This window comes from Cricetulus griseus, chromosome 8 (assembly GCF_003668045.3).
Source record: "Cricetulus griseus strain 17A/GY chromosome 8, alternate assembly CriGri-PICRH-1.0, whole genome shotgun sequence".
Taxonomy (NCBI): domain Eukaryota; kingdom Metazoa; phylum Chordata; class Mammalia; order Rodentia; family Cricetidae; genus Cricetulus; species Cricetulus griseus.
The window spans coordinates 11,439,451-11,466,962 of NC_048601.1; the positions used below are offsets into that span (position 1 = coordinate 11,439,451).

A 27,512-nucleotide genomic window follows, 5' to 3' on the forward strand; every position below is an offset into this window, starting at 1 on the left:
TCTGTTTATAGGATTTAGTAAAGCTAGCCAAAAGAAAAAAAAAAATCCATGTCACAATTGCCTAGAATGTTTCACCGGTTTTCTCCAAAAGATTAATTTCCTTGTCATATGAACACAAGCCTTTAAGATCCTGTGATGTTTATTGCTGACAGAACTTCTTGCCTGAAACTCGTTTCTGAAATCAGTAAATGGAATACGCTGTCATGTGGAGGCATATCATTCATGGATTAATTTTAGAAGTGACAGCATTGTGTGCAAGTGAAGACTTTCTTATTTAAATATAGATAAAGAATGATGGTCCTGTGGAAGGGGAGGGCGTGAAGTAGATGTAGCTGGATCATCACCTGGGGACGTGACCATTATGGAGAATTTGTTACAGCAACAGTGGGAAACAAAGTATTGGTGAGTAGCAGAGGCCGGTTCACACTGGTGTTAATTAGCAGCATGTCTGATTATCAGGTCTGTAATTTTCCTTAGGAGCCAAGGTGGCAAATGGAGAGACCATGCCAGAGGTAGAGTTCATAGTTTGACACACAAAAGCTGGACTATTTGTCCCAGAGCTTTGGTTTTGAAGCTACCTCCAGGTTCCAGTGATCTGGAGTCAGCAGATCATGTTAAAGTTTTATGTCTCAAATTTTCTTGAGAGTGTGGTGTGATACTTAGTACTCTATATTGGCAACATAGAATCAAATGTTAAGAGGCAAAGCTGTGCTTAATTCATTCTCATAGTAGCTGACAGCAGACATCTTAGAGTTATGAAGATCTGAATTTAAAGCCCGCCTCTGGCAGCTGTGTGCCCTCGGGCAAGGACTAAGATTTCCAAGCAATTACTCCGTTAGTTATAAAAAAATCAAGACTAGCATACGTATACATTTGTTGAATGGATATCTGATCAAGTATATGGACATGTGTAATCTTGGATATTAATTAATGATGGTTTTCAATAGCCTAAGTTGAAAACTCCTATAACAATTCAGTTACAAACACATCATTTTAATGGATAGATCAGGGCTTACTTTAGAAACAAAATTTACCTGGATGTTGTATTTTGTGAAGTTTTCATAAAAGCAGGGCCTGGCGTTTAGCTTTTAGAAATTTAAATCCCTTTAGATTATAGTGCTAAGGTTCATTACAGATGCTCAGTATATGTTGAAAGGATATATATATATATGGTGTGGTAGGGCTTCCATACCAGGAAAGAGTTCTCTGGTCTCTAAAGGTGTCCTTGGGATTTTAACAGAAAGAATAAAATGTGAGCTAGGCCTGTGAGGACAACAAGAGGATGGGGAAGGAAGATGTGGAGGAGAGAGGAGGGAGGGAGGGAGGGAGGGAGAGGTATAGAGAGAGGGAGAAAGAGAGGGCTTTATCATACAGAATAGGGAGCTATTTTAGGTTCTAGGTCTCTAGAAATGTACTAAGTTACACACACACACACACACACACTCACACACTCACACACACACTCTCTCACACACACACACTCACACACACACTCTCAGACACACACACACACTCTCATACACACACACACACACTCTCACACACTCACACACACACTCTCACACACACACACTCACACACACACACACACACACTCACACACACACTCTCACAGACACACACACTCACACACATACTCTCACAGACACACACACACTCACACACACACTCTCACAGACACACACACACACTCTCACAGACACACACACACACACAGACTCCCTTTCTACACACATACACACATGCCTATGAACATACACTCCTCTTCTACACACATACAAACCACATCATACAAACACATCCAGGAACATAATGCCCTTCTACACACACATGCATACACAGCACACACATATATACATGTACCACACACACACACACAACCATACATTCTCCTTCTCCAGACACACACATACATCTCTCTCTCACACATACACACACTCCTGTGAACATACACTCCCTTCCTACAGACACATACATACACCACACACACACACACACACACACACCATTAAACAAATGCAAATGAAAGCAGGATATACCAAAACTATCTAAATCTGTAGGCTATAATTAAAGCTGTGTTAGAAAGAACAAAACTGGTGTATCAGAAATGCCCTGTGCCTTTGATTCTGTTGCTTCCAGAAATATTGGCTAAGGGCTGAAGAAAGAATCCTTGGACTTGAAGAGGAAATGGAAACCTTCCAAATCGGGAAGCAAGGAGAGGAATGAAAAAAAAAGAAACATTGAGCAAATATCTAAAACTTTGAGACAACCAGAGAGGCTCACCTCTGTGTAATGGAAATATAAGAGAAAGAAAGAGTGAGAAGAAACATTTGAAGTAGAAATAGCTGAGCGTTTTCCAAAGTTAATGTCCGCCAGCAAAGCATGGGTAGATACCCTAGCTTCCGCAGGTAGCAGGCATGCTTCAAGCTATCCATATCCCCCAAATAAAGAGAAGACCTTGAAAGGAGCCAGAGTGGATAGGAGACAATGTCACTTTTAGAAGGATGGGGTGAGAACTTAACACTTCATGTCAGGAAGCCAAACCCAGACAGATGATGTAGAATTTGATACCCAGCAAAATTATACTTCAGAAATGATAAGGAAATCAGAACTCTCTTTAATAAAAGAGGGGGGGACTGCAATGGTGGCGGCGGCCTCTAACCCCAGCACTTGGGAGGCAGAAGCAGGTGGATCTCTGTGCTACTGAGGCCAGCCTGGTCTCCAGAGCAGATTCTAGGACTGTTACACAGAGAAACCCTGCCTCGAAAACCAAAGAACTCTCTCATGGGGTCAGCAGGTTGTCATCTGACCTCCACACATATATGCCTTACTTGTGTGTCTACACATGTGCACACATACAAAACAAATACATTTGAAACTAATCTTTAACAAAGCCTGTCACAAGCAAAATACACAAAGCACACATAGGAATTTGTCCTGAGTAGAGCGCGTCCCACCTTGGAGGAAACGCTGAGAGGAAACAAGATTTGTGTTATTCCATTCTGAGCTCCCGTGTTTCATTTCTTAACTCAACTGCGTGTTTTCAGCACCTTTTAATTTACTTGAAATTCACTTCCAAAGCCTGGTATCGCAATGTGCCATACGCTGAGCATTTCTGCACACACCATCTCTGCAGGAGCAGAACTGATTGCCTCACTGGAGTCTCTGATATTAAACATTGTGTTTGCAATCAGGATAAACTCAGTGGGCTAAAATGCAAATAGCAGAACCAGTGTTCTTGGGCTTTGTGCTTTTGTAAGAAGTTGTGTGTTCTCCTTGGAAAGATTCTGCCTGTTGCTAGGAGCAATGCTGACCCTTCAGAACCCTTAGTTGAGGGGATCAGTGTAACACCCAGCAGGGTGTTCCCAAGGATGGTTGTGTTTGTATGACATCATCCTCTAAGAGTCTTTCCAGGAAGGAGCCAATCATCTTTCAGTACACCAGGACTGGATTGTTAGAGGGTCACCACTTTGGCTTCTTCACCTTCACCACCTGGGTTGTCAGTTTGGCTCAGGGCACTGTGTGACACACACACACACACACACACACACACACACACACACACACACACACACACACTTGACCCCCTGGTTTCAAAATGGTGCCTGTAAGCTGGCTTCTGTGTCTGTTTCTGAGCTTGTTACCATGGTAATGCATTATCTGCCCAGTTTATGGCTGGCATGATTCCCCTGGCTTAAGTCACCCGTGTTTTCTTATTACCAGTTGATCACCCTTTGGGCAACAGTTAAATTTCTATCACTAAGGAGCAGGAAGCAGAGGGCATTAGTAGTGATTTAGAGGAAGTAGCTGTATCAGTGCTTTTAATTCCTTGATTATTTCCTTTCAGTGGAAACCAGCAGGATCTTCACCACTTCCCAGGGTTCCTAACCTCTCAGATCGGGTAGAGAATGGTTGTTTGCCACTGCTAATACCCATTTGCTCTCCTTTGTAGAAGCATTATGGGAGAAGCAAATAAAAGCTGACAATGACAGGAAACTAGATTGCCCATTCTTTATTTTAATGAGTCAACGCTGAAGTTTTTGCTTTACTGTGTTTATATAAGCTGCAATAGTGAGTCAGGTGTTTTAAAGTTCCTGTCTACAACATTAAAACCAATGCTAAAATATGACTTAAGAATGAGAGCTGTGAGAAGAAAGACAAGGTCTCTGAGAGGATGAAATGAACTGTTGGTTTTTGGAGATGTGTTCATTCCATATGCCCAAAGTAAGAGATATCTGCCCAGGTCATTGCCCATGACACAAGCTCAGCTGTGGAGACTCCTGGATCTATCTTCAGTCAGATCCTAAATGATCAGCAGCCACAAGCGACATTGGGGAACTTAGCAGTTCAGGTGTGGCTGTTGAAGGGTGGTGACTCAGTGAACTGAGCAAGTTAAAAAGATTTGCTGTGTGTGATGGTGACTTAAGGGAACTAACTGGTGAACTTTGAACCCTGACAAATGTCCCTTGATGAATGACAGCCATTGTTGCCTCCCCATAAGTCTGTCACATGTATGTTAGTTATTATGTTAGTTCATTGTTGACGTGACACATCTCCTGCTCATAGCTCAGAGCACACGGAGTGGCTTTCCTGTTTCCTGTGCTGCATCATAGACACTCTTCACCTTTCACACCCATTCAGCATCATTTGTGGAATACAGCAGTCATTTCATTATCTAGGATGACCGTGTGACTTCATCAGTACCCAAACAGCATCAGCACAAAGGGCTACATACATCTCAGGACTCAGAAATCTAGGCTTTGGCAAAAGCTGGCCCTTCCCTTCCCTTTTTTTAAAAAACAAAACAAAACACTTTGTGTTTTTTTAGACAGGGTCTCATATAAACCAGGCTGGCCTCAAGTTCACTGTATAGCTGAAGGTGGCCTTGAACTCTTGATCCTCTTGCCTGAACCTCCCATGCATTGGGATTACAGATGTGTGCCACACACAGCTGTCTTCTTGATAATTTTGTTAACCATCTGGCTGGTGTCATCTCTGTGGGACCTTTACTCAGGATGTTCCCTGGAACTTAGGCGCCTGCCTCAGGTGTGTTGAGTCTGTGTTGCATCATTCAGGGATCTGTTTGCTAGGCGCTCTGCTCTGACAACTGTGGGGAAGACTTTACTGTCCCCCCAGAAGACGAGGGAAACTCCAGGTCCCTCCCTCTTGAGCCTGTCACTGGCAGTTCCTGGCCCTGACATTGTCCCTCTCGTTGATGGGCTTTTCTGCTTTGGTTCTTTGTCCGTCCTATGAAAGACATTCCCAAGCCTTCTCCCCTCCCATTTTTTTTTTTTTTTAATTTCTACTGGGAATTAATCAGATACTAACTCCCTACTGCATCTTCCTAACCTTACAAGAGAACTTGGTTTGCTTCCTGAGGCCAGCTTGATTGTCCACTTCGGTTCCATGACCAATTCTCAATAACCATTGTGCTAAAGCCACCTCTGCTGTCTCCTCTTCTTCTTCCTCCTGTTCCTTCTCTTCCTCTCCTAGCCTCATCCTTTGATGACAGGGTCTCACTGGGTGGCCCCATGAATGACCTCAAATTTCTGGGGATTTGTTTGCCTCAGCCTCCAAAGTGCTAGGACTGCAGTCATTTGTCACAGTGCTGTGTCAGTTTCTTCACCTTTCTTTACTTGAAGGTTTTATCTTTATGTTTTACGTGTGTGTGTGTGTGTGTGTGTGTGTGTGTGTGTGTGTGTGTGTGTCCAACATGTGTCCACCCACCCTTGGAGGCAAAAGAGGGAGCTGGAGTCTGTGAGTGGCTGTGAGTCACTGGATATGGATGCTGAGCTGAAGATGGATCTCCTGGAAGAGAAGAAAGCCCTCTTAACCACTGGGCCATCTCTCTAGCTTTATATCTAAATACCATTTCATTGGACTGTTGCTTCAGTTACTCTTTATGCTGCTCAGTGTGCACCTGCTGTTTGTATGCATCTGTGTGTCTCTTCATCTGTGTTTTTGGTTAGCCTAAAGGGCAGGTCCCACGTCTTGTTACTAAAGCAGTCATCCCACTAATGGGAAAATCCCAACCCATGACTGACATGCTATGTAATAAATATACAATAAATCCACCTTCACTAAGGGAGTAGTGTGTTTCCTCACCCATCTCCTGTCCTTGGAAAGTGATGAATCTGGGCTGCATAGTGCACACATTGATATGTGACTGTTATCACATAATAGCCCTATTTCATAATCTTTTCTAATACTAAATGTATGAGTGGTAAGAATGATTGAAATGTAGTATGTAGCTCAGTGGTAAAGAACCAGCCAGCAATGTGATGTCTCAATATACACACACACACACACACACACACACACACACACACACACACACACACACACACACACACAAGCACACACGCATGCATACACACACAAATAATGAAAAAGAAAGTGCTGTGTGTACTCCAAGATGTGTGCCCACGCATGCACATCTTTCTTGAGCCCTCTGAGATTTTAAGCAGTGCTGAGAGTTCCTGAAATTCCCCACACATGAACAGAAGTTGGCTTTAGTAGCCAGCTAAGGAGAGCTGCCGCCTTATCGTCATTTATGACACAAATCCTTTGATGGTACTTGCCTACTGGAGTGGAGGACAATGTTGGCCTCAAAGTAAACAAAGTAAATTTTGAAAGGCCATTTCCTAAGAGAATGCCGAGTTATGAGTGGTCATCTGTGGAAGGTGAGCTTTCTTTCATTGTCATGAGTCAAAGTGACTGAAAGTGAACTGGAGAGGGATCATTTTTGTGCATTTATGCTATTTTTAAGCCTTTGGAGAAAAGAACTTAGAAGATTGATAGGCTTTTAAAAATAAAGCAATTTGCGTCCTTTGAGATACTTCACTGCCTACAAATACAGCACCTTGCAAAGTGGAGTGTTGCCAAGAGAGCCGTGTGGGTGTTGCGTATGTACTTATGGAACCAAAAACCCCCAAAAACAAAAAAACAAAAAACCTTTCCATTTAAGAAGCACTTACACCATAGCAGCGGGCAACCACATTCTAAAATAGAATTATCGCTGATTGTTGGGATCAATGCCAATATCACTACTTAAAGACACAGCAACTTTGACAAAACTTACTCATTTTGAAGAAAGCAAGCTTCTTCTTTCCTACCTAATCTTTAAATCTCTAAATCTTACATTTGACTAATTAAAGGTAATATCAATGAAGGGATACATTTTGGTGGCATTTAAAAATTACTATAATGTGAGATTAACTATTGACATAAAATTCTCAAAGTTCATAAGCCTCAGGATTGACTGACTAATTCATGATCAAGATTTTGATTTTAAGTTATAAAACATTTCTGTGGACTAGAATACTCAAAGGTAATAAGAAATAAAAGAAGCACGACTGTCTTTTTTTATCTATCTATCTATCTATCTATCTATCTATCCATCCATCTTCTATCATTTACCTGTCATCTCTATCTATCTATCTATCTATCTATCTATCTATCTATCTATCTATCTATCTAATTATCTATCTATCTATCTATCTATCTATCTATCTATCTATCCTTCCATCCATATCATTTATCCATCCATCCGTCTGTCCGTCTGTCTATGGATCTATTTACCCTATCTTTAAAAGCAATGTGGAAGAAGGATTGAGAAGGACACCTGACATTGGCCCATAGACTCCTCACACATGCAACACATGAGCGTGCAAGTGCACACACACACACACACACACACACACACACACACACACACACACACTCTCTCTCTCTCTCAACATACAAAAGAGAAGGCTCCCCAGAAGGTTCTTGGGTCTGCAAGCTAACCAAGATTAGCAGTTGAGTGGAAGAGTCATCATTTTATCTTCCTCAAATAAACTTGAAAGCAACATTTATTATTTTGCCGATGTCAGGCGAGTCTCCACCATGTTAGCTTCCAGTCAAAGGGCATAACTACATTCTGTTGCCTGAGCAAATCGGGTGGGGTAGCACCCAGAGAAGCCCTGTTGCTTTCCAACCCTCCTGTGTCTTGTCCTCTTTCAGGTGACAGCCCCTTTGTGCTGCTAACTTTGCTTCTCTGATTTAAGGCCTCTCTGGCCCATTTATTAGTGCCACACAAGCTTCCAGGACCATTTGATGTGCAAATCTAATGACTGGTTTTATTTTCAAAGGATGGCTTGAGTTGTATTATCCCAGCAACTATTGACACAGCTTTTTCTAGACTGTTACTCTGAAATCAGTAGACATTTTGCTGTCCATTACAACACTGCCTGGCTTAAGTTTCCAAGACCATGTACATGGTATTAGCTGGTTCAGAAGCATATATTTACAGAATGATATTCTGTAGTACAGCAATTAGTCTGTGGTTTGAAATTAAGTTTGGGCATTTTGCCCAATTCTTTTCTTTTTCTTTTTTTTTCTAGGTAAGGTAACTTCACCAGCACTCACAGACTGTTTTTGTACCCACCAACTGGCCTCCTTCTCTTTCTTCCTCCTCCATCTCCCTTCCAGTGCTATAAGACTGTCGACAAAAGAGGTTAAAGCTCACTGTGCAGCCAATGTAACACCTTGCTGACTGGATGAGAGTTGAGGTTAGCTACCCTGGGTGAGATGCCTTCCCTTTATTTGGTTAGGACCTTAGAGTACTTAGATTTTAATGAGCTAAAGTAGGAACATCCATCACTGTTTAAAAGCCTTTCTCATTTGGTTGGAAGGGTGCGTTTCAAATGACCGTGTTAAGCATGTGATTTAACATGGAGTGTTCTGTGGTTCTTTAGATGTGCATTCCCTCAGCCAGCTGCAAGGACCCGGCCATTGTCTTTGTCCGGTGAACTGAAGAACATAAAGGAAGAGTTACCGGGCAGGGAAAACTGTGACACTGTGTCCCTGAAGCTTTCATTTTCCTCATCTCAGAAGTTCTTTGTATGTGGTCTGTTTCAGCAGAGTCTGTTTAAATGGAAATTTCTGGCTGAAATGGGAGGGTCTGTGAAAAGGGCTATTTGACCATCTCTGAGGTCAATCTATACATGTCCTCCCTGTGTGTTTCCCTCCTTCAGCCTTGGGTTTTGTGAGTATTTGATTATTTCGTTTTTTCCCTTAAAAAATTGCAGTTTGTTGAAAAGAATAAAAAAACCATTGCATTTTACCACAGAATCTAATGTGGTAGATTTTCTCTTTTTAAATTTGAATTGGAAAAATGTCCTAGAGGGTTAGATCTCAATAAGGCTTACCAACTAGTCTCACATTGCAGGAGAAGAATGGCAGCTGGTAGAGGGCACCCCCGCCATCTCCCCAAAGTTGCGGATTGCTGACATAAATGTCGCCCTGCCCGGTGCTGAGGCCTCTGCCTTCTGACCTGTTGTTGTCATGGTACCCAGATGGGGACAAGCTTTGCTTTCCTTCTTCATTTTTACTACTTGAAAGAGTTGCTAGGTTTCTAGTTAAAATTGCCCAATGAGATCCTCCTGTCTTGTTTGAGTTATACTGTGATTCCAAGGTCGAAGGTGGCTTTAAAAAAATCCTCAAATAACGTGTACACTGTTTTTCCCTATGTACACTCTTAACCCTGGCCAGTTTAAGGTGAAATTACAGTTGTGCTCACTTGCATGCTGTCATGTGACTTTGCAGTTCAACTTCCTCAGTGTTTTGTCTCATGCTTTCTGCAGACAAAGATTTAGCTATGATTTCATTCTTCTAAATAATGTGTGGATTGCTGAATTACAGTTTTCCTCCAGGAGGGTGTATGGCATATATATATAAATATATATATCCCTAAACCTTTAATCTAGGTTCTAGGACAAAGCACTAGCTCCAAAGCCATTGTGACTTGTCTGTTTTTTTCATATGCACATATTGGTTCTTCTTATTTATATACCACACGGGTTTGTCCTTTCTCGTGTCTGTAGTATGTTCCTCATACAAGATGCTTCTCTCCGATTGTAAATTGTATTGGATATCCTTTTATCTTCAGAGAAGTGGCATTTGATGGGTCATTCAGCTACCTAAGGTGAGGTTAGTTCATATATCATTGGAAGTTGTCAAATACACGAGGAGACTTTCTCCAAGAAACTTTTTACATTCATTCTCTCATTTTACTAGAGCCTTATTCTCTTACTCCCATCCAAAGGGGTTTCAATGTGGGAAGAGAATTAGAAGTTCCTTTTGTTTAACTATTCTTTATTCTCTGTGTGCCCATACATGTGTCCATGTGTGTGGGCGATTGTGTGTCATGGCCTGCTCATGAGTGGAGCTCAGAGGGCATGCTTCAGGAGTTAGTTTTCTCTTTCTGCCGTGTCAGTTCTGGGGATTTAAATTAAGGCAGTCGGGCTTGGCAGCAAACACTTTTACCACTGGGACACCTGACAGGCCCCACAGGTTGGCTTAGAGAAGGCAAAGTGGGTAGTGAAGGTGAGGGGAAGAAATGGTGAGAGACAGGTGATTAACTAGGACCGAACGAACCCCCAGGGGTGGAAAGGGAGACTGTGCTCACACTTCTGAAGACCAGTGTGGTGGTATTGTCCATCCATTCTGCTTGGCCTTCTAACCTCTGTTGTAATTGGCCTCCGGCCATTTTGGATGTGATGGTCTCAGTTGTCAGGCCCTACGGTAGCCTGTCTTGTGTGGCTCTATTATATGGTTGCAGAGGAGGAGGTAGGCATGGTTACCAGTAAAGGTGCATGTATTCAGCTCCCAGTACTGTCTAGGAGGAAGAGAAACCCTCAGTAACCAGCCTGTGCCCTTCCAAGTAAGTACTATTGCATGCAATGACTTCTGTCAAACAGTCTTGTCTACCCATGAGACTTGTTCCGTTGCCTCCATTAGTCTTCTGAATATGCAGAGGCGCGGTTACCCATGGTCTCTACCTCTGTGTTTTTTATTAGTGTTCAGGACAATGACAGCCATATACAGCTCTCATCCCCCCTTCACTAAGTCACCACTCACCACTTCCTGTCAACTCAGAGGCAGAAAAGTGTATCAGCCTTCTATCACTGTAACAGCAGTGGATTGATCATAAGTTATTATTAGAAATCCGCCCGTTTACAGTTGGAAACATTTCTTTAAATATTTGTATTTTTTATGTGTATGTTTCTGTGTCTTTGTGTATGTGTGCTTGTGTGTAGGGTCCTGTGAAGACTACAAGGTGCTAGATCCACTGGAGTGGGAGTTACAGGCAGCTGTGAGTGGCCTGATGTGGGCTCTGGGAACTGGACTCAGGTCCCTTTGCAAGAGCAACTCTCTGAGAGCAGCAAACACTCTTGACCACTGAGCCACTTAACTTGCAATTCAGTTTCTTTTGGGCATTTGACAAACCGAAGGGCCCATGAGAGAGACATTTTGAGAATGGCAGGTGGGAATTGGGGTAACATCTCAGATCTCCTTCAGAATCTTAAGGATGCTGATGCTTTGAGATGTTGGGTTGGGACTTTTAGTTCTTGATTTTTAGTTCTGTGGACCATTCTGGGCACATCGTTCATTTCGGAGGCCTTCTGTTATGAAGCTTTAACAGTGTCCTCCCCAAAGGGACAGTGGTGGTGCTTTCTGTGTCTCTCCACATTGCCCTCTAGTGAGCCTTTCTCCCTGCATTTGAGTTATTGTCCCTGCAGCCCTCTGTTGTGGCTGTGCTCCCCAGGACAGACTTTGAAATGGATATGAATGTGTGGAAAGTTTATCCGGAAGGGCCCTTGGGATCAGTGCTGTGGAAAAGAAGGAAGAACATGGTACAGGGCAGAGGGGGCAATTGCACTGCTGTGTAGTGACCCTCAAATCCCACCCCGTTGGGCCTACAGAGCTGGGACGGTTCTTTGCCATGCCTCATTCAGGAGAAGGGACCATGTCTTCATATCCCACATTGACAACCTGTCTCAATGTCTGACAAGCCATCCCCAGGAAGGAGAAGAACACAAGATATTGGGTGAGGCTGCTGCAAGCCAAGGCTGCAAGCTATATGTGGCTGCAGGCTGCAGGCTGTGGCTATACGTAGGCAGCATGCAGCTTCTGGGGAATAAGTCCTTTCCTAAATAGGAACCCTAGAGGCTTCTCAGTTTCCACTTCATTTCTTTCTTTTTTGCAAGAATGGTTCAAAACAAAATAAAAAAAAAAGGCCTTGGGCTGAACCATAATTTGTAGGAACTAGGCAACAGAGAGCAGAGTGGACAGGAACTGGGAGATGGTGGGAGGAAAAGCGTGGAGTGCATCAGGTCGACCAGATAGCTCAACTGTGGCTTTGATGGCTGTTTTCAAAGCTCTGTCTGCAGAAATACAATTTTATATCACTCAAACCCAATAAAACTAGGTGCTTTATGTGCAAAATGTTCTGTTCTTTATGCAAACAAATCCTGTTCTGTAAATAAACCCCACCTTTACAGTTTTTTTTATACATGCCTGCTTACTATTCTTTATATCTTTCTTCTTCCATACCTTTAGCAGTCCATTCCTTTGTGAATCTTCACATTAAAAAGTCAGGTGGATATTAGTTTGTTGGGCATTTCTGTCAGTGCTCAAGTACAGTATATCTTTTTCTCTCATTTAAAAATATTGATTTATTTATTTTTTATAAATTTTAAGCCTATCTTCAGGGACTTCTGCTTTTTCACTCTGTTTTGGTTTGGTTTTCTGCCTATGCATGCATGGTCATTTGTAGAGTGTTACTTTGAAATGGTTTTACATTTGCTTTTTGGGGGTACAGCCCAGGGATTCATTTGTTATTGGCTGCATTTCTTAGCATGGGGAATCCTAACTTACTTACTAGCTTTGTCATATCATACAAATAAGGTTTCCACTTTAAAATACTTGTACCACAGGTTGGATGTAACATTTCTCTGCCTTCCCCATATTCATAGAGGCAAGCACCTAAGAAACATTACAAAGACAGTTGAGGACTTTGTTCTGTCTTCTCACCATATTTTAACTGTGAACACAGCACATCAAAATAGCTCATGTTCTATGCACTGGCTTAACCCCAGCTTACATCTCATATGCCATCTATATCTACTTATTTATTTACTATTTTTATTTTTTGTGCACTTTGTGTATGTGTAGGAGTATCATCTCTCTCTCTCTCTCTCTCTTTCTCTCTCTCTCTCTCTCTCTGTGTGTGTGTGTGTGTGTGTGTGTGTGTGTGTGTGTATGTGTGTGTGTGTGTGTGTGAGCCACAGGTCAACCTTGGGTGTTGTCCCTCAGTTGCTATTCACCATGTTTTCTGATGTGGACTCTCACAGGTCTGGACCCAGCTGATTTGGCTAGGGTAGCTTTTGGGACCCCTAAGGATGCACCTGTCTCATTGTCTCATGCTGGGTTACAGGTGTATACTGTCACAATTCACTTTAAAAGCAAACAAAAAGGTTTATTTATTTATTTTTATGTGTATGAGTGTTTTGCCTGCATGGGCATGACATGCATGCCCAGTGCCCTCAGAAGCCAGAGGAGGGCAGTGGATCACATGGAACTGAGTCACAAATGGTTGTGAGATACAGTGTGGGTCTGGGAACCAAACTTGGGTTCTCTGCAAGAGCATCCGGTGCTCTTAACTTCTGAGCCTTCTAGCTAGCTCCTATCCTGTCTGACTTTTAAAATGTAGATTCTGGGGGTTAAACTAAAGTCCCCATGTTTGCCTATTGAAGACTTTATTGGCTTAGTCATCTCCCCAGCCTGTGGGGCACCAGGGCTTTTATATGCAGCAGAGCAGGCTGTGTCCTGTTTGGAGGAAGAATAAGGCCAGGAATTGTGTATCATCTTGCTCCCCTGAGGAAGTGTTTCAGGAGATGTGTTATCAGTTTGGATGTAGGCTTGCGTGTTCCTTTGTGTCTCTACTGTGGCTCCCCACAGCCACAGCTGCTGATGTTTGCTCTGTGTGTACCACTTTGGCCACTGGATCTAGTTTTGACATGTTACTAGGTGATTTTATTTACCATAGGTCAAGCCACCAAGTTACTTTTAAGGAAAGGCTTTATTCTTAGTTATGTGTGTGTGTTTGTGCTTGTGACTGCAGTACCTGAGGAGCCCAGAAGAGGGTGCCACACGCCTTGGAGCTGGAGTTACAGGTGGCTGTGAGTCACCGGATTTTGACGCTGGGAACTCGATCCAGGTCCTCTACAAGAGCAGCAAGTGCTCTTAACCATTTAGCCAAATCTCCAGTTGCCCTGTACACATTTTTGTTATACTTGCATTTATTTTTTCATGTTTCTGGTGCAAAGCCCTTTCCTTTAGCTCATCTTACCACCACACTGCTGCACCTGCCTTTAGGTTACTCATTAACACTCAGTTCCTTAGACTCTGACTTCAATGTGTAAGTGTCCATAGTAACCGTGCCTAGCATTAATTCAGCACAGGGTGAGTTCTTGACCAGTGCTTCCCATTGTTATTTGCTGTTTTGTTAGCCTCCCCACCTTGGCCAAAGGCTTTATGTTCTTCACCGTAGCTGTTTCCTTATTAAGAGGAGGAGGAGGAAGTCTTAGTTAAGGCCTGGGAGAGTCCAAAGGAGAAACTGTTGAGTATAGCGGAATACCGAAACTGGAGCAGAGTCCCACCCTCTGTGTGCATGAACCAAAGGTCACTTGACACATCCTTGAACAGAGCAGTGTTCTTCCTCTGCTGCCTTGAAGACAGCTTGGAGGAGTTTTGCCTGGACAGTGCAGGGGGGTAAGTTGGAGTTTGTGAATATTTTCTTGGCTAAGGAGAGGTTTCAAAGGCATAATTATTACAGATGTTTGTAGGCCTAGAATGGTAGTAGTATTTTTAGGCTAAGTATACCCTCTGACAGTTTTCTTTCTTTCTTTCTTTCTTTTTTTTTTAAATCCCTTTTGACATCCATTTGGCTTCTAAACCTGGTAAAATCTTGGGGGTACCTTAGTGTCCACATTATCCTACAGGCTTTTGTGGATTTAAAGGCCTTTATTCCTGTGAGTTAGGAGCTTAGGAAGGTAATCTCCCTATTGACCTCATGGCTAAGAAGGGATCAGATGACTATTAATAGTTGGGAATCTACAGACATAAAATGAATCTTATATGTGAAATGCCTTGATTATCCTGTAAATATTGACTGCTTTGAATTGTTTGTACAGTGTTAGTTGTACTATGAAAATTTGCTTATTGCTCAAATTTAACCTTCATAGGTTATTGTTGGCTCTGAGCCCACAGACTGAACACAGCCAAATTTCTATACAAACATTTTACTTGGGACTGAAACTGTAGTTGGATATGTGTATTTAAAATTTTTCTTTTTTAAAGCCATGTATATTAATGGATCTTGTAAATGTGTAAATAGTCCATTAGTGGAACGACTATTTTTAAAATATCAAAGTTTATAATTTTAGTGTTTTAGTATTACATTTGAGTTCAGCAGCAAGCAGGACTGTCAGTTTGTAGAGGTCTCTGCATGCCTTCTCTTTTTGAGGTTCTTATTGGATTGTCACACTTAATCTGATTGGAAAGGGAACCTTTCTTCTTGCTCTATTGCCAGAAGTTAAATACAAAAGTAGCATTGATACTACGTAAAAACTGTATTTAGAGGATGATCAAGGTGTTTTGCATATAAGGTCCATTCATTGTATGTCTATAGGTTCCCAACTAACAGTCATCTGATCACTTCTTAGCCATGAGGTGAGGAGGGAGATCACCCTCTGAGCTCCTAACAATGTAACTGAATGTTCACCACAGGGGGCAAAGGTCAGTATCTATGTTACTCTTGTGGAGTGGGACTCTGCATTCTTCAATTTAAATTGTGGTGTGTGTGTGTGTGTGTGTGTGTGTGTGTGTGTGTGTGTGTGTGTGTACATACATAGTGAGCCCTTGGGTGTGCAGGCATGAGTGTACACGTACAGTTACAAATAGAGGCCAAAGGTTCCTGTCCATGTCTCATTGGAGTGCACGGGTTCTGCTAGGCTGGCTGGCCAGTCTGCTCTAGAGAGCTTGGCCTCACACTGCTGCCTCTGGCTTTTTCCAGAGATCATACATGTGGAGCTCAGGTCTTCGTGCCTGGCCAGCATGTTACTCATCCAGTCATGCCCCCACCCCCTAAGTGATGCTCTTTTGAATAGCATTTTTGAATGTGTTGATTCTCCTGGAAAATGTCGATCGTTTGTATGCCATAAAGAGGGTTGACAATCCAGTCCTTGCTCACATGACCTTTGGGCAACACATATAGCCTTTAGGAGAATAAGGAGGTGAGGTTCCTGGAGATGTTTATGGTCTGACTTGTTTTTATCTTGGTTATAAACTTTTTTTCAAATTCCAAGGCGTATGTCAGTGTCATGTGGACTTTAAACTCGGCGTATTCTCTGAGAAAGGAATGTAAAACATTTTGTTCTTTGACCCAGCCGTTCACCTCAGTGTAGGAGGATACGTGTGCATTGGTTGTACTTGAGATTTTTTAAAAGAAGTTTCTGGCTTTCAGCAGCTCAATATGGAATTTGTTTTTTTTTTTTTTTTCTTAATTTAACTTTAGTAAGCTGTATATTAGAGGAAATGGCCAGACGTGTAGATACCTGTTTAGTCTCATTTCTAGTTAAGTAATTCCAAATAAAGTGTACAGAGAAGTCTCTGTCAAGGTCATCCCCACCCCAGTTCCTTTGTCCCTTATTCACTGAGGTGAGTATGAAGTTAATAAAAGGCTTGGGCCTGCCTTGGAGTGCAGTGACAAAGGACTTTATATCATTGTTAGCTAAGTTGAATTAAAAGATTGTGTAAGGGTTATAATAAAGTAGGTTATCATTTAGGCTTTTGTGGTGTGTGTGTGTGTGTGTGTGTGTGTGTGTGTGTGTGTGTGTGTTTGTGTGTCCATGGATGTTAGTGCAGGGCATCATTTCCTCTTGGGTGCCATCCGTCTTGGGTTTTTGAGACAAGATCTCTTGCTGGCTTGGGACACACAGATTTGGTGAGGCTGGCTAGCCAGTGAGTTCCAGGGATCCGAGTGGCTCAGTTTTCTTGGTGCTGGCACCACAGGTACACGCTCAGCTGGGAGCTGAACCCAGGCCACGCTTCCATGACAAGCACTTGTCTTACTGAGCTTGTATTGTAAACTCCTGTGGTCATTTGCTCTAAAGACAATTTCAAATTTAAATGACTAAACAGTTTAGAATCTCATTTTTTCATTCTTGTTTTTTGTTTTTTTGAGACAGGGTTATTCTGTGTAAGAGTTATGGCTCTGCTGGAACTCTCTTTGTAGACAACACTGGCCTCAAATTCACTGAGACCTGCCTTTGACTTCCATGTGCTAGGATTAAAGGTGTGCAGCAGCACTTCTTGGCTTAAAATCTTTTTTAAAGGTTTGGTTTTACTGTGTTTAATCATGGGTATGTATATGTGTCTGTGTAGGGGTTTGTCATGTGACTGCAGTGCCTGCAGAGGCCAGAAGAAATGACATTAAACAGATTATCCATGTATCTGGCCATTTCTTCTAATACACAAAGGGTGTTCAGTTCCCTGGAGCTAGACTTACATGGAGTTGTGATTGTTGGTTGTGGGTGTTGGCAACCAAGTTTCGGTCCCCTGCAGGGGCAGTATGAGATGTCTTGATTGTTGAGCTGTCCGGATCTTCCTCCCTGCAATGCTGCCCTTCCCCCCTTTTAGAGTTTAGTTTTACGTATAAGATGTGTGTATGTGTGTGTGACCTTTGGGCTGTGTGCAGATAGAATCTTATATTCAGAAAATGTTAACCAGATTTAGAAATTTGATTACACCTAACTTAGTTTTAATTGCAATATTCTAAACCATCAGAGTGATTTGTACGCTAACGTCATTCTGTAATTAGTGATCTTAGATTGAACAGAGTGGCATTTGCTTTCTATCACACGTCAACATTAGTCTATGAAGGCTTTGATTTAAGAACATGGATGTACATTTTCTTAATTATTAAAACGGCGTCATAGAGTACTGGGAAGATGGTTATTTGGTAAAGTGCTTGCCTAGTGAGCATGAAGATTTGGTTTTGGATTCTCAGAACCCACATATAAGACTGGCCATCGAAACACAAGCCCATAATCCTGGCAGTACAAGATGGGAGGCAGACACAGGAGGATTTTGGAAGCTAGCCTGGCCTACCTAGTGACATTATAGTGAAGGGACCAGCTCCCCATTTCGGCAGCCATGACAGTAACATGTGCTCTATGACCTTGTCTTAGTCACTGGAGGTTAGGTGCCTGCCTTGTGACAAGGAACCAATCAGAAGTTAGCTGGTGGCGCTATGCTTTACGACCCTGGGTGTACTTTACGGACAAGCACACAGCAATGACACAGAGCATAGCAACCACCCTGGGAGGGCCTATGGGCCATAACAACTAGTTGACCAATCAACACAGGGCAAGCCCTCCAAGGCTGGAGGCACACCAATCGTGAGCCTGTGCGTACCCCTAGACAATCTCCTTACGCTGCCCTACAAGATCTCTTGGGAGGCCCTAGGAGTTGTCTTTTGCGAGCCATCCGCCATGGCGGGTGGGTGAAAGACTCGAGCTAACATGGGGTTAGTTCATTAAATTACAATAAAGCCTCGTGCAGTTTGCATCAAGCTCTTGAATCCGCCTGGTGATTGGGGTGACTGAGGTTGTGGCCTGGGACCGAATACCTGAGTTTTCTGGGGGTCTAACAATAGGCCCCATCAGGAACCTGTCTCCAATGAAAGGTGGAGGCATGAGGACCTCTGGCACCTGTTCCTTGGCGTCCATGTGTGTGCTGTGTATATACAGACATACATGAACACAGGCGACACAAACACATAATCATAATGATACTAACTTTTCTAAGACTGTATAGAAATCTACACTTTGGAAGTCCCTACTTACTACTATTTTCCATGTTCATTACTTTCTGCCATTGGTTTCTTAAAAAAAAAAAAAGCTTTCCACAATATTCAGATAATTCTGCTGTAGTTCATAATTTTATATAACCTGCCAGGCCAAACCGCATAGTGTGCATTGGGTAGAGCTCAGTCCTCTGTGTTGAAGAGGTAGCGGGGACCTGGGGTGGAAAACTCACCCACTCTCTGGCTTGGCATTCCCAAGATTGAGAATGAACCTCGTCAATAACTTGGAGCCTGGATCCCTGGAATCCAGCCCTGCTCCCTTCTCCTCATTCTCAATTCGCCCCCAGCTCAGCCCGAAAGCCACTTGCGGCCTTCCTGTTCCCGCCATGGACTACTTGGCTGTTGTTTGTGGCCACCAGTTTTTATTTGCTTGGCCTTTATCATATCTCCCATCTCCTGCCTCATTTTTCTTCCTTAAAGTCTCTCCTTCATAAGCGGAGTTCAGCTCTTTCTCAAGGTCTGCTGACAGCCACTGTTGGATTTCTCTTGGTTCTATCTCCCTCAATTGAGTGTAACGTTTTGTGCTTTTTCGTTTTCTTACTGTGCCCTATGCTGTGTTTATTTTCTTGTGTTCTCTGATATTTTGCTCCTCCCATGTTAACTGACTTTAAACAGCTAAGTTGTCTCACTCTTTGTTTCTGTGATGGGCAGTAGGTGGTTTGGTCTGATTTCTCCCATGTTGCCTTGCATAGAAACTAAGTGGAGCCCTACATGGAATGACGGGCTCGAGAGTCGCTGAGTGAGTGGCACACACTTTGCCCCTCTGCCAGAGTGGATATTTTGAGGACTCATCTGAAGAAATGCAGCGTGGCTTTCTAAGCTGAAACTGAGACTTGCTTCAGATCTTGCTGTGTGGAGCCTCAGGTGTCTTTCTAGGATAAAGGCCAGGCAGAGAGGAATTGAGAAGTCACCTGGGCTGCGTAAGCTCTGACTCAGAATATTTCCATGAACTCATAGTGGAAATTAATGTAGTTAGGCTAGCATTCTGGTTTGGGGAAAAGAGGTGTGTCCCCACATAACTGGCATCGTAGGTGTAGTACCTGCCTTGTTGCTGTGACAAAATGCCTGAGAGACACAAGTTAAGGAAGGAAGCGAAGCTTCGTTTTGACTCCTCGTTTGAGGGCACAATCCATCTCGACTAGGAAAGCATGCTGGGAGGAGAACGGACCCGGTTGTGGCAGCCGGGGTAATTGACTCACCCAAGGTCCAGGGCTCATCAAGAGCAGGTGTTGCCTCAGCTGAGATCTCAGTGGCCCCTGAGAGTGCCGTGTGGGTTATACATTAATAATAACTTCTACATTATTGGATCCTGTGCCCTCAGTGACATCGCTGACCTCATCAGGCAGGGCAAGAACTGACACAGACCCTGACACCCAACCTGGAGTTTTCCAGGGGTGTGGTGTAAAAAGGTCACGGAAAATGACAGAGTTGGGAAGTGGCAGCGAATGAAACAGTAAACAAGAAGTGATTGTGTTAGAATATAGACGTGGGAAAGGGTAGGTGGGCAAATACTACCTTCAGTGTGATAGGTGAGAGGCTGCTGGAGAAGGCCCCCTGTTCAGCGAGCAGCCTGCCAGGATTGGAACAGCTGCTGTCACTGTGGGGCTGTGGAAGGGGGCTGGAGGCCACCAGCATAAACTGTGCTGGATATCTGGGTTAGTATTAGACTAAGAAAATCAGAGGGGCCAACATGGGGTGTGGATGACATGGACAGAGCTGGCTAAGGGCTTTATGTGTACAGTCATGTGTCACATACACAATTACTGTCCCAGAAGATTATGATAGAGCTGAAAGTTCCCGCCACCTAGTCTCAGAATTGTGTGGTGCTCTGATACTGGGGTGACCGTGGTGTGAGCAAGCCTGCTGCACTGCCAGTCATAATAAAAGGACAATACAGGCAGGTGTAGTGTCATTCTCTCCCATAATCTAGCATTGATGGGGTTGATGCAAGGGGATTGCTGAGGATTTGAATCCAGTCTGGGCTAACTAGCAAGACTCCATCGCAATAAATAAATAACAAATAAAATAAATCAAACCTTAAATAAACGGTACAGTGTTTACAGTCGTGTACAGAGTTGCTTACAATCATACGACTTAACTGCTTTCTGTGTCTCTGTGTTATTCCTTTCACATGGTGTCCCTGCGGAGAGCACACCATCCCTTTATAGATGTATACGAAGGGTTAGCGGTAAGGCGGCCTCAGGTGGGTCCTCATAGGGACAGACAGCCCCAAGCCTGTTGCTGTCATATAACCAAGAGTGATATTGATACTTTGGCCCTCCCTACAACCAGTGTTTTTAGTAAAAGATAAAGCAAGAGCATAGGCAAAGCTTATAGGATATGGATATAAAGGAACATTCTTTATAAAGCTATATAGTGTATTTTACGGTAACTCTTATTAAAAGATTTGGTTAAAAAAACTAAAAGGTTTATGAAATAAAAAGTTGTAATGGCTAAGGTTAATTTATTATTGAAGAAAGAATTTTTTTAATGGTTGACGGACAAGCCTCTGTAGCTCCAGTTTGGGTACCTGATGCCCTCTTCTGGCCTCCATGGACACTGCACACAAGTGGTTCACATGCTTACATGCAGGCAAACACTCATCTACACAATAAATAAACGATTAAATGAGTGAGTGAATGAATGAATTAATGGACGGATGCAGTACAGCCTAGTGTGGTGTAGGAAGTCCAAAGCAGGGCACAGCAATGGCCCCATTCAGACCCAACCCCCCAAGTGACTGCCCCAGAACAAACCATCCATTGCTCCACGCTGCTCACGGTATGACTCCTACACGATGAACCCTTTAAAATTCATGTGTACTACATTTTTAGTGTAACTTTTCTGTGTTTAGATGCATTTTGGTGTACAAACATGTGCCAGTTCAGTGTGAGTGCACTCAGGAGCTTTATGCTGGGACTTAGGAGTCAGGGAGGTAGGAAGGTGGAGAGGAAGAGGGTGACTGTTCTAGACAGGGCAGCTCAGCTCTCAAGGAGACAAGGTGTGGCCGAGGAGGTGCCACAGAGAGCATTGTTGTGCCCCTCGTATCCGAGGGCAGGAGTTCCCCTTGTTCTTTGCATTGTATGTCCAGTGTAGACAGCACAGTCCTGGCTGCCACGGAGTAAACTTTCATCAAGGTTTATTGAAAGAACAAGACTGAATGGGCATTTTCTGGGGATTCCTGGTGTCACCCCAGGTACAGGGAGCGTTCAGAGAATTCTGCTCCCCTTTTCTGAAGCCAGGCTGGCTCCTGTACCTGAGATGATGGCAGTTGCAGAAGGCTGCTCGCTGGAGGCATTTGGAACTGCTCCTAAGCCTCTGTTGTTTAAGCGTCTGAGTGGAGTTTGACCCAGGGACAGGAGGCTTAAGAAAAAGCAGAAAAACAAATGTAGGGTGATCTGGCTCTGCTCTGAGGTGAACACTATTCAGAGACAAATCTGAGACAGGCTGAGTGTGGCCGCCGTGTTATTTAACCAGCTGAGGCGGGGTTGATACTAGAAGCCATCGTCCAGGGCACCCTGGGAGTTGCCTGACAACCAGACAGCAAGAGTGAGTTAGAGCCGAGACAGGTTAAGTGCAGTGGTAAGGAACACTGCTTGTCTGTTCCCAAGCAAGTGGGAGATGACTTACCCAGATTTCACCCTGATTCCACCTGCAGGTTTAGGCTCATGAGGATTTTGTCAAGAAGGCCAAGAGGGTTGTATGGTCTCCAGATCTGTGGCGTAAGATTGTGGCAGCCACAGGAGGGACTGTTTTAAAAGATATTGGCCATAAAAAGTCCTTAAATGTGACTAAATGAGGTTTAAGAGGAAAAAGGGGGTGTAGTTTAGAAGAAAGGGCAAAGCTATTTGAGACAAAAGGAAAGAAAACATATTCACAGTTACTCTTTTATTCAATAGCTTTAGTTATTTTTGACACAGGGTTGAGCTACATACTTCAAGTTGGACTGGAACTCACTGTGTGTCCTGGGCTGGCCTTGAACTGGAACAATCCTCTTGCTTCTGCTTTCTGAGTTCTGGGATTGCAGGGGTGTATCAGCACATATGGTATCACTGTTACTCTTGTGTGTATGATAGGTACTTGTGTGTGTGTGCGCGTGCATGTGGACTGCAGAAGGCATTTACGCTTTGTATTATTTTGGTTTCTTTTTTTTTTTTCTTTTGAGGCAGTGTCTCACTGGACTCAGAATTCATTCATTTGGTCAGGCTGTCTGGCCAGTGAACTTGGAAAGTAACCTGTCTCTGTTTGCCCAGCACAGGAGATCTGGGTGCACGAAGCCACATCCAGCTTTTACATGGGTGTCGGGATCTGAACTCAGGTCCTCATGCTTATACGGCAAGTACTTCACTGACTCGAGCCATCTCCACAGTGCCTGCCACCAGATTATTGGGGGTGTTAATAGTCAATTTGTCATATGGGAATGGCACAGGTGTGCTTTAGTTTGTTTTTGTTTTAAAAAAAAAATACATAGAGTAGAATAGTTGGAGTGCTTCCACGAAAATTGAAGAATTGGATAAAGTGATCTCAAAAATTTGTGAACTCTGAGCCTCTAAAACAACCACCAATCCCAAATGCCCCTATGGTTGCTTTCTTAAACACTCATAGTCAATAGATTGATAGTTGTCATTGGACTTAACATTTCTAAAGACGTTCCCTGGTTCTCCACAAGGTCCCTCATGATCTGCCATCAGGCTTTTCTCCATTCTTCCTGCTGTCTGTAACAATCCCTGTCATGGTCATACTAAATAAAGCATCTCCCACTTGCCTGGAACTTGTGTCTCGAGTTTGGGACATGCCTGGGATGCTCTGGGCCTGCCCATATCCATGCCAGTGGGCACATCCCCACATGGCTTCCAACACTGGCTCTCCTCTTGCTTACCCTAGGATATTCATCCATCGCTGATGACAATTTCACAGAATGCCTCTGGTGTCACAGTGACAGCACTTACTAACACATTTGCCCTTATCTGTTTGCACGCATGCTTTGCTAACCCGAGTGTTCCCGCAGGCAGCGAATCTTGTTTGCTCTGTATGCCCTCATGCAGGGCACGTCTTGCGGGCCATACATTCCCCCCAAACAAGGCCGTTAGGGGTACCATGTGGAATGTTAGTAAATAATCATTCCATGCGTAAGCTGCTGTTCCTTTCACATTTTCAGTGGGATTTAGCTGCTGGCTGTAGTTGAGAACATTAAACAGGCATTTATTTTTCTTTTTCAGTAGCTTACTACTGTGTCTGTTGGAAGCATATTTCTTCTGTTTCTGGGGACACTGGCTCCATAGGCATTGGACCCCCTAGAGTCCTCCTATTTTGGCGAAATTATCTGATAATTCTTACTTACAAGTTTATGGCATAATATATTATTGCTCTCAGGAGCATTTGCGGTTTAATAGCAGTTCCTGGGGATGAAAATGTTTAACTTGAAAGAATGAATTCATTTCCACGAGTAGATTTGCATCCACTGTGCAGCTAGGGTAATTGATATGTTTTAAGGAAACAGGGTGGCACTCCATTGGCCCTAAAATCACACCAGGCATGCTGGCTGACAAGTATACATTTGCATATTTAGTGTCTCCCACTGGGAATGCAGTTTCCATAGACTGCTACTCCTAAGAAGGCTCTGCCACCTTGGATAAATTTGCTCCTATCACACTACTTGCTCCCTATTAATCTGAAGGTCACAGGGTCGTGGTGTATTTTCTAGCACTTATTCTGCCTCAGCTCCCTGGAAGTTCTTTCTCCTGTTTGGAACTAGAAATACATGATAATACAATGTTTAAGCCAGCAGCTCCTGCAAACTTGTTACTGATACGAATGACTTCTCGGCTTGATGTGTAAAAAGACAGTTTTCTTGCTGAGAGTGAAATTCTAGAGGATCAGATGTTTGAACTCTTTCCAGGGTAGATTACTCAAGAGGACACAAACAGCACGATCCTGTATAATTGCTTGTTATTTTGAAGACGGAAATGTTATGTGATTTTTTTTCTTCCCCAAGGGCTGTGTTGAGGACAGGATCGTGTTAGTGTTTTTAATGTTTGTGGGATATTGCCAATATATGGAACTGACAAACAAGTTTGGCTGGACGATGAAGCATTCCTGAAGGACTCCATTCCTACTGACAGAAAAGTCACACGGAAATTTTTAGATGAATGTATGAAGAAAAACAAATAGATCTAGGCTTGTTTTATGTAAATATGAAACCCAGCTACATCTTTGTGCATGTTTATTTTGTGTGTGTGTGTGGGGGGGCATACTCTTAACATCTTAGCTGCCCTAAAAGACAGGGCTCTTAGACTAGGACAGAACATGGAGACTAAGGGCTTGAATGTTTGCATTGATCTGTCTGTGTTGGTCTTTGCCTGTGTCCAACCTGTGTGGTGGACCAGGTAGTTCCTCGACAGGTGCCTTAGTTTCCTGTAAATAGAGACAGTGGTGTACTCCTTGTAGAGGATTTGTGACTATCAACCGTATTGACACATGGCAAAGGTTCTATAGCAATGTTTGCCGCATTTGTGGATTTAATAGATATTTGTTGGTTTTGTAAACTGTTGATAAATGGTAGAATTTCACAGTACAGAGAAAGCAGTTGCTTAGAAAATAATGGCAAATGTTTTGGGGTCTGAGGAGATAGCTTATTTGGCAAAGTGCTTACAGAGGACCTTGGTTTGGCACCAAGAATCCACGTTAAAACAAGCTGGGAGCAGTGTGTGCTTGCAGTCCCTGCTGGGAAGGTGACGATAGGTGGATCCCTTGCTGGCTGGTCAGCTCGGCCTACTTGACGAGCTTCAGACCTGGTGGGAACCTGGTTTCCCTTCACACAGACACACACAGGACACACAGACACACACATACTCTAACGTAAACATACACCTTCCCCCACAAAAGAGTAAACCTTTTGGAGCCAAAAGGTCTATTTAATATCCATGGCAAAAATGGTATGGGTTTGTGTTTATCCATGAGAAATGACTTGTAAAGAGGGAAGCAGTGGTGTGCTTTCTATAGTATCCCTTGGTTCTTAGGGTTTGACGGAACATCTCCCTTGGGACCGGATAATACCTGCTTATGGAGTGCTCTCTGCTCTGAAAGCTGGCTTTGTGTCAGGCTTCCATATTGTCTAATCCCAACTAGATGGGAAGGGCACTGGTGTGCCGATTCCCTTCCAAGAAAAACACTGGGCGTTTCAGGAAGTGGGCGGGTGAGTCAGAGCGGGCACTTTTCCTCTTAGTCAGTCTTGAACTTGCTGGAAACAGGCTGACTTTCACCCAGAGTTCTGCTTTTCAGATCGGATGTTCAATCAGTGGACACAGCACCGCGCTGACAGCGGGGCTTTGTCAGTGTCTGCACTCAGCCCACACAGCGAGTCTTAGTGGCCACTGAGTGAGTGAGTGAGTGAGTGAGTTCTTAAAAAAAACAAAAAACAAAAAACATTTCAGTTCAATTCTACACCCTTAAACTCGTTTCTTCTCCATGACAGGTTTGCTTCAAGCAGGAGTGACACTGGTGTGTATTTTAGAAAGAAATTGGTAGTCACAGTTTTATTTTGGTCGCAAAATATCCCATGGGTCTTAACACACACGTCGTTTTCTCTGCAACATTCTGGTAGCATGGGATTCGTTTTCACAAGACTGTATAAGTCTGACACACTCTAGAGTTGCATAGAAGCGAAGAATGCCTCAGAGTGGTTCTTCATAGTAGCATTTAAAAATTCTAAGTTCATTCTGTATGGTTACTGAATGAAAAAAAAAAAAAAAAACGAGGACACGACCTCTCCAAGGTAAGGTTACGAAGGTTTTATTGTAGTTATGAGGGAGAACAGTTACCAAATGACTAGATGTCCACACTGTTGAGTTGGGTAGGAAAATCTTTACAAGAGAGATGGAGAGATGCTCATCAGTTAACTTGCTGCTCTTCCAGAGGATATGAGATTTGATTCTCAGCACCCACACAGGGCAGCTCACAACTGCCTGCAACTCTTGCTCTAGAAGATTCAGTGCCCTCTGGAACTCACTGTATAGATCTCAAGCTCAGAGAGATCTATCTGCCTCTGCCCCCTGAGTACCAGGATTAAAGTTGTGTACTACCAATGCCTGGCTCTGGTCTCCCAGCTCTGTCCCAGGAAACAGCAATAGCACTCCATTGGTCTTCTAAGAGTGAATTGCTGTAATTGGAGCCCTTGTAAGGTCTGTAAGACCAGTCAGATGGGCTTGGGGCTTTTTAGGTAGTAGTGTGTGTGTCTTTTGCCAATTTATATTAGTAGATTGTACGTATGTATGTATGTATGTATGTATGTATGTATGTATGTATGTATGTATTCAATCACTTGGGCTTGCATTAGCTGGAGCCATTGATCTTTCTCTCTGGCCCTGAGTCACTGTAGGTTTTATCCTGTTTCCTCCCAGTCAGGGAACATGCTGGCTCCTGGAAGCCCTGGGCTTCCCTAAGATTTCAACAGTTGCTGCTGAGATTAAGCAGCGTTCTTGTAAACAATGTTTCTCATATCTTATAAAATCCAAATGCTGGTTTCCTAGAAAAAATTCCGCTTTATCATCCTGGAATGGAGTGGCTCAGCCCTTGGCTCAGCAGGGAGTTCTCAGCTAATAACTTTGAGCGTGGTGCTGTGTAATTCTCAGGTCTGCTCAGCAGTGGAGGTTTTTACAAAAGCAAAGACAGAATCCCCAGTGACCACATGCTTTGTGTTATAGGCTGACTTTGTGGAGACCCAGGAAAGAACACGCCTGTCTCCTTATGTTACTCCCAT

The 27,512-nt window shown here is 43.3% G+C and overlaps 1 protein-coding gene across 7 annotated transcripts in view; it reads left to right on the forward strand.

Annotated features, from left to right (window-relative positions):
- Eps8 (epidermal growth factor receptor pathway substrate 8) overlaps positions 1 to 27,512 on the forward strand; it is a 162,532-nt gene that overhangs the window by 56,972 nt on the left and 78,048 nt on the right. The window contains exon 4 of one of the 7 annotated variants that reach the window (XM_027429925.2): positions 8,385 to 8,497. The exons of the other annotated variants lie outside the window; for them this stretch is intronic. The gene's annotated coding sequence lies outside the window, so the exon portion shown is untranslated. The remainder of the gene's footprint in view (positions 1 to 8,384; positions 8,498 to 27,512) is intronic. 7 annotated transcript variants of the gene reach the window in all.